Source organism: Brachyhypopomus gauderio, chromosome 6 (assembly GCF_052324685.1).
Source record: "Brachyhypopomus gauderio isolate BG-103 chromosome 6, BGAUD_0.2, whole genome shotgun sequence".
Taxonomy (NCBI): Eukaryota; Metazoa; Chordata; class Actinopteri; order Gymnotiformes; family Hypopomidae; genus Brachyhypopomus; species Brachyhypopomus gauderio.
The window spans coordinates 11,865,503-11,871,620 of NC_135216.1; the positions used below are offsets into that span (position 1 = coordinate 11,865,503).

General features: G+C 52.5%; 1 protein-coding gene across 1 annotated transcript in view; it reads left to right on the forward strand.

Moving 5' to 3' along the window:
• Nucleotides 1-6,118, forward strand: part of csmd2 (CUB and Sushi multiple domains 2) — a 204,109-nt gene that overhangs the window by 73,224 nt on the left and 124,767 nt on the right. The gene's annotated exons all lie outside the window — the stretch shown is intronic.

The window sequence follows — 6,118 nt, forward strand, 5'->3', positions numbered from 1 at the left end:
GTTGATGACACCCTACCATACAATCAAACCCCCCCTCTCTCTCTCTCTCTCTCTCTCTCTTTCTCTCTCTTTCTCTTTTCTGTTTCACCCATCTTCACCTGGAAACCCAAGCCGGCATAATGTTGAGTTTTTTGGGGTTTTTGGTCTCTCATGGTCCATTTATTAGTGTGCCCCATTCATGCTTTTGCAACAGACAAGCCCACTGGGTTGAGAAGGATTCAGAAGCTTCTTGTTGAGAGATCGATGCAGCTGCCTGGTCCCCTCGTTTCCGTTCCCCGAGGTCTCCTCCCTGCTACTAAGCACGGGTTCGTGGCAGGGCCTTTAATTAAGCAAGCACTTAGACAAGTGAGAGGAGCCGGCGCACGGAGAGAGGGAGAGAGGGAGAGTGGGAGAGAGGGAGTGGCGGAGCCCTTCAACCTTGGAGCACTAATAAACGGCCTCCACTGACTGCCTAACACCAGCTCTCACACCTTCATGGGCAAGAACCTATGAAGTTGCACCCAAGCACAGAAGGGGCGTGCGCATGAGGAGTGTCTTCTGCAGGGACGTAGGGGCCGTTCTGCACAGCCGGGACAGCCTGAGCTGCAGGACGCACCCCGTGGACTGGATGGAGATGGTGAAACGCAACCGTTCATCCGCTCAGCTAGGCAGATATCCATCTGAAATGAGGACTGACTGTGCCAAAGTCAATTTCACCCAGATGTTGTTATGGTCGCTGGGGCTGAAATTGTAGACGGGGGAAGGAGCGTGTGGGATATGCAGATGTTTACCCTCACACTTAAGCCTTCAGTTGTCCGCCTCGTCAGTCAGTTTGATTTGGACATGAAGGTTTAAGGGGGTGAGGACGGAGCTGTCCTGTCTCTTCCTGAGATGGTCCATGCTGTGTGATTTGCGGGTAGCCACAGCCAGAGGGGCGGAAGCAGAATCGGGCATGAAGCAGTGGAGAGAGACCCTCTCTACACAGACCTTCTCACATAGACCCTCTCTACACAGACCTTCTCACATAGACCCTCTCTACACAGACCTTCTCACATAGACCTTCTCACATAGACCCTCTCTACACAGACCTTCTCACATAGACCCTCTCTACACAGACCTTCTCACGTAGACCCTCTCTACACAGACCTTATCACATAGACCCTCTCTACACAGACCTTCTCACATAGACCCTCTCTACACAGACCTTCTCACATAGACCCTCTGCACACAGACCTTCTCCACACAGACCCTCTCACATAGACCCTCTCTACACAGACCCTCTCCACACAGACCCTCTCTACACAGACCCTCTCCACATAGACCCTCTCTACACAGACCCTCTCCACACAGCCCCTTTCCCCATAGACCCTATCCACACAGACCTTCTCCACATAAACCCTCTCCACACAGACCCGCACTACACAGACCCTCTCCACACAGACCCTTTCCACAAAGACCCTCTCCAAACAGACCCTCTCCACAAAGACCCTCTCTATACAGACCCTCTCCACACAGACCCACTCACACAGACCCTCTCCACAAAGACCCTCTCTACACAGACCCTCTCCACACAGACCCTCTCCTGATGCCACTTCACCAGTACGCCGGAGACACCCAAGCAGCGCTGGGATTGATATAGGAGTGAGTGCAGCCCTTGGGAGACTCACCAGTGTGGAAGTACCAGCCGCGGACACCCGAAAAACGAGGCAGTCTGAGATTTGCTGCACGGTGAATCAGGAACGGACTGAAAAGTGTTAAACTGAACGTCTGTTTCTGATGAATCCCAGAGCAGTAAAGGGAGGGATGCGTGGAAATCAAACAGTCAAAGTGCACAGAATGGAAGTGTGGAAGAATGCAGGGAGGTAGAGCTCTTTCTGCTCCGGTTAATGGGCAGGAGGAATAATCCCGGGAACATTTTGTAATGTGTGAACAGAGGCTGTTGCTCCTAATCACATAACTGTGTGCACGTTGATGCCACCTTCCTTTGGCAGGGTGAATTCACTTGGAGAAGTGTTTAAACGTCAAAGGAAATAGAATGGCTTTGAGTAGATGAGGTGTCTTTTTAACAAAGCGTATGTGAGCTTCTGAAGATATTATTCTGACATTTTGGTCTTCTTTACCTATGCTGAGACTGAATTGAGACTGAAAAAAACCCCAAGCCACTTCGTTTCTTTTCTTTTATATTTCTGATCCAAGACAGACGAGCCTCATGCTAGGCTGCCTCTGGCTTCATATTAAGAAGGGTAGAGGAGGTTAGAGAAGGGTATGGAAGGGTGGGGAAAGGTGGAGAAGGGTGGAGAAGGTTAGGGAAGGGTGGAGAAGTGTGTAAATGATAACAATCAAATGCCCTCCTGGACTCCACACATGCAACATTGCAAGCTGTGGCCCCCCCCCCCCCCCTCTTCTCTGGCACATTCTTCACTTTTCAAAACAATGTAATACTACTTAATCTTTGTCATTCCCCTCTTCCGTTTCCTCTGTTCTGTCTCTCATTCTCTCTCTCAATCCCTCTCTCTTTCCGCCCCTCTCTTTGTGCCTGCTGAGAGTTGACTGAAGTGCACTGAACAGCATCTATTGATTACTTGTTACTTTCCACCTGTGAGAGGGATCGGTGTTTAAAGAAAATCCTTGTTTGTGCAGTGGTTCCATGTGAAAAAAGTTCTAGAAGTGCCTCTGGTAATAAGAAGGATCTTTTTGTGTACATCTCATATTACGAACTCTCACAAAACTTGCGGTTTTTGCTAATATTTACCATGTAAGCACACAAGCATTCAACGTGTGCACTTCATGTGAAGACAAGCCTTTCAGGGAAGGGATGGCACATTTGTTTATAGAGGAGGTGCAACCTGGATCCACACCTCTCTTTTCCTCCGGATCCATCTACCTCTCTTCTCCTCCTAATCCATCCCCCTATCTTCTCCTCCTGATCCACCCCCCTCTCCTCTCCTCCTGATCCCTCCACCTCTCTTCCCCTCCTGATCCCCCTTTCCTCTCCTCCTGATCCATCCCCCTATCTTCTCCTCCTAATCCATCCCCCTATCTTCTCCTCCTGATCCATCCACCTCACTTCTCCTCCTGATCCATCTCCCTATCTTCTCCTCCTGATTCATCCACCTCACTTCTCCTCCTGATCCATCCCCCTATCTTCTCCCCCTGATCCCCCTCTCCTCTCCTCCTGATCCATCTCCCTCTCTTCTCCTCCTGATCCATCCACCTCACTTCTCCTCCTGATCCATCTCCCTATCTTCTCCTCCTGATTCATCCACCTCACTTCTCCTCCTGATCCATCCCCCTCTCTTCTCCCCCTGATCCCCCTCTCCTCTCCTCCTGATCCATCCCCCTCTCCTCTCCTCCTGATCCATCCCCCTCTCCTCTCCTCCTGATCAATCCCCCTCTCCTCTGGCACCATTATTGGCTGATGTTCCTGTTCTTTCTCTTCCTGTGCTGTGGCACAACTCTTTTTATTCTGCCCTGTTGTCTCATACGGAGAGTGTGCCGTTCTGAAGTGTGAGAGCTCAGAATGGTTCCTGCTCACTCTCTGCTCCTCAATGCCAGTCCGTGGTCCCCTGTGCTCAGGGCAGGAGAACTGCCTGGGACCACCATCACGCTGACATGTCTTGTGTTCCACCTCTGGATGACAGCAGTGGTCTTGGTGACGGGCTGCTCACTGTCAGACTGATTCACATGACTAACAGAGGACTTGTCATCCGCTCTTTCCACTGTTTGGAAGGTTAAAAAGTGATCAGGGGGAAGAATGTTTGAGTTGTATTCTTCCTATGGATGGCATATTTTGAGATGCGTTCACACTCACACACACATACACACACCAACACACACACACACACACACACACACAAACAGAAAACGTACTATAAATCACGTCTTCATTTTGGGTAGAATTTTCTCTCAAGACCATTTGTGGGGGGCACTGTGGAGTCTGTAAATATGGATTCTTGGTGTTTGGAAGTCATGTTGATGGCTCATCAACTATCCAGTCACGTTGTGCCTCCCCTCTCTCTTTCTCTCCCCCTCTCTCTCCTCATCCTCTCTTAATCTCTCCATCTCCCCGTATCTCCCTCTCTCTTTCTCTAAATCCTTCCCTCAGCCTGCCCAGAGGTTCCACACTCTGACTTGTTTATACTGAGATGCTGGGAAACACCTGGATGTGTGTTGTGTTGCTGAAAGTGTGCCGCTTCAGAACCATTGGTTGTGCCGATCCCTGTTGTAGTTAGGTCCGGTCCCACCATTCCTAAAAAAAAAAGACTGAGCTCCTCTAAGACAGACTCAGGCTGCAGACATGTGGCATATGGAAATCCAGGGAAAGTGTTGCAAATGTTGGCTTCTCCACGGTTCAGATAGATGTCACAGATAATTGCGTCAGAAATGAAAAGCAGGCCAGCGTGGCGGTGGCGTAAGAGCTCAGTTCTGTCTCTCCGCTCAACGACTTCATCATTTCACACCCCTCCTTGTTTACTTTGTGATGGTTCTCTCTGCGTACTCTTAGAAGAAACAAGAATGTGCTTACCAAGAAAAAAGGTGCTGTCCCTTACCCTGTCTAGAGTGTCTATTAATGTGATTTTTATCTGTTTCATATAGTAATACTGTCACATTTCCAACATTTTACTTACATGTACTATTATCGTCTGGGAGCCTTCTGCTGTAGTGGCTTTTCTGAGAGATGTGGCAGACACATGGCAGCCTGGGGGGTGCGGAGGTTGGGGAAGGGTGGAGGTTGGAGAGGGTGCAGAGGTTGGAGAGGGTGCGGAGGTTGCGGAGGGTGTAGAGTTTGGGGAGGGTGAAGAGGTTGGGGAGGGTGTGGAGGTTGGAGAGGGTGCAGAGGTTGGAGAGGGTGCAGAGGTTGGAGAGGGTGCAGAGGTTGGAGAGGGTGCGGAGGTTGCGGAGGGTGTAGAGTTTGGGGAGGGTGCAGAGGTTGGGGAGGGTGTAGAGTTTGGGGAGGGTGCAGAGGTTGGGAGTGTGAGGAGGTTGGGAGAGGGTGTAGAGTTTGGGGAGGGTGCAGAGGTTGGGGAGGGTGTAGAGGTTGGGGAGGGTGCGGAGGTTGGGAGGGTGTAGAGGTTGGGAAGGGTGTGGAGGTTGGGGAGGGTGTAGAGGTTGGGGAGGGTGTGGAGGTTGGGAAGGGTGTGGAGGTTGGAGAGGGTGCGGAGGTTGCGGAGGGTGTAGAGTTTGGGGGGAGGGTGCAGAGGTTGGGGAGGGTGTAGAGTTTGGGGAGGGTGCAGAGGTTGGGAGTGTGAGGAGGTTGGAGAGGGTGTAGAGTTTGGGGAGGGTGCAGAGGTTGGGGAGGGTGTAGAGGTTGGGGAGGGTGCGGAGGTTGGGAGGGTGTAGAGGTTGGGAAGGGTGTGGAGGTTGGGGAGGGTGTAGAGGTTGGGGAGGGTGTGGAGGTTGGGAAGGGTGTGGAGGTTGGGGAGGGTGTAGAGGTTGGGGAGGGTGTAGAGGTTGGGGAGGGTGTAGAGTTTGGGGAGGGTGCAGAGTTTGGGGAGGGTGTGGAGGTTGGGGAGGGTGTAGAGTTTGGGCAGGGTGTAGATTTTGGGGAGGGTGTAGAGTTTGGGGAGGGTGTAGAGGTTGGGGAGGGTGTGGAGGTTGGGGAGGGTGTAGAGGTTGGGAAGGGTGTGGAGGTTGGGGAGGGTGTAGAGGTTGGGGAGGGTGTGGAGGTTGGGAAGGGTGTGGAGGTTGGGGAGGGTGTAGAGGTTGGGGAGGGTGTAGAGGTTGGGGAGGGTGCAGAGTTTGGGGAGGGTGTGGAGGTTGGGGAGGGTGTAGAGTTTGGGCAGGGTGTGGAGGTTGGGGAGGGTGTAGAGGTTGGGGAGGGTGTAGAGGTTGGGGAGGGTGTAGAGGTTGGGGAGGGTGTGGAGGTTGGGGATGGTGTAGAGGTTGGGGAGGGTGTGGAGGTTGGGGAGGAGGAGGTTGGGAGGGTGTAGAGGTTGGGGAGGGTGTAGAGGTTGGGGAGGGTGTGGAGGTTTGGGGAGGGTGTAGAGTTTGGGGAGGGTGTGGAGGTTGGGGAGGGAGTAGAGTTGGGGAGGGTGTAGAGTTTGGGGAGGGGTGTGGAGTTGGGGAGGGTGTGGAGTTTGGGAGGGTGTGGAGGTTGGGGAGGGTGTAGAGTTTGGGGAGGGTGTGGAGTTTGGGGAGG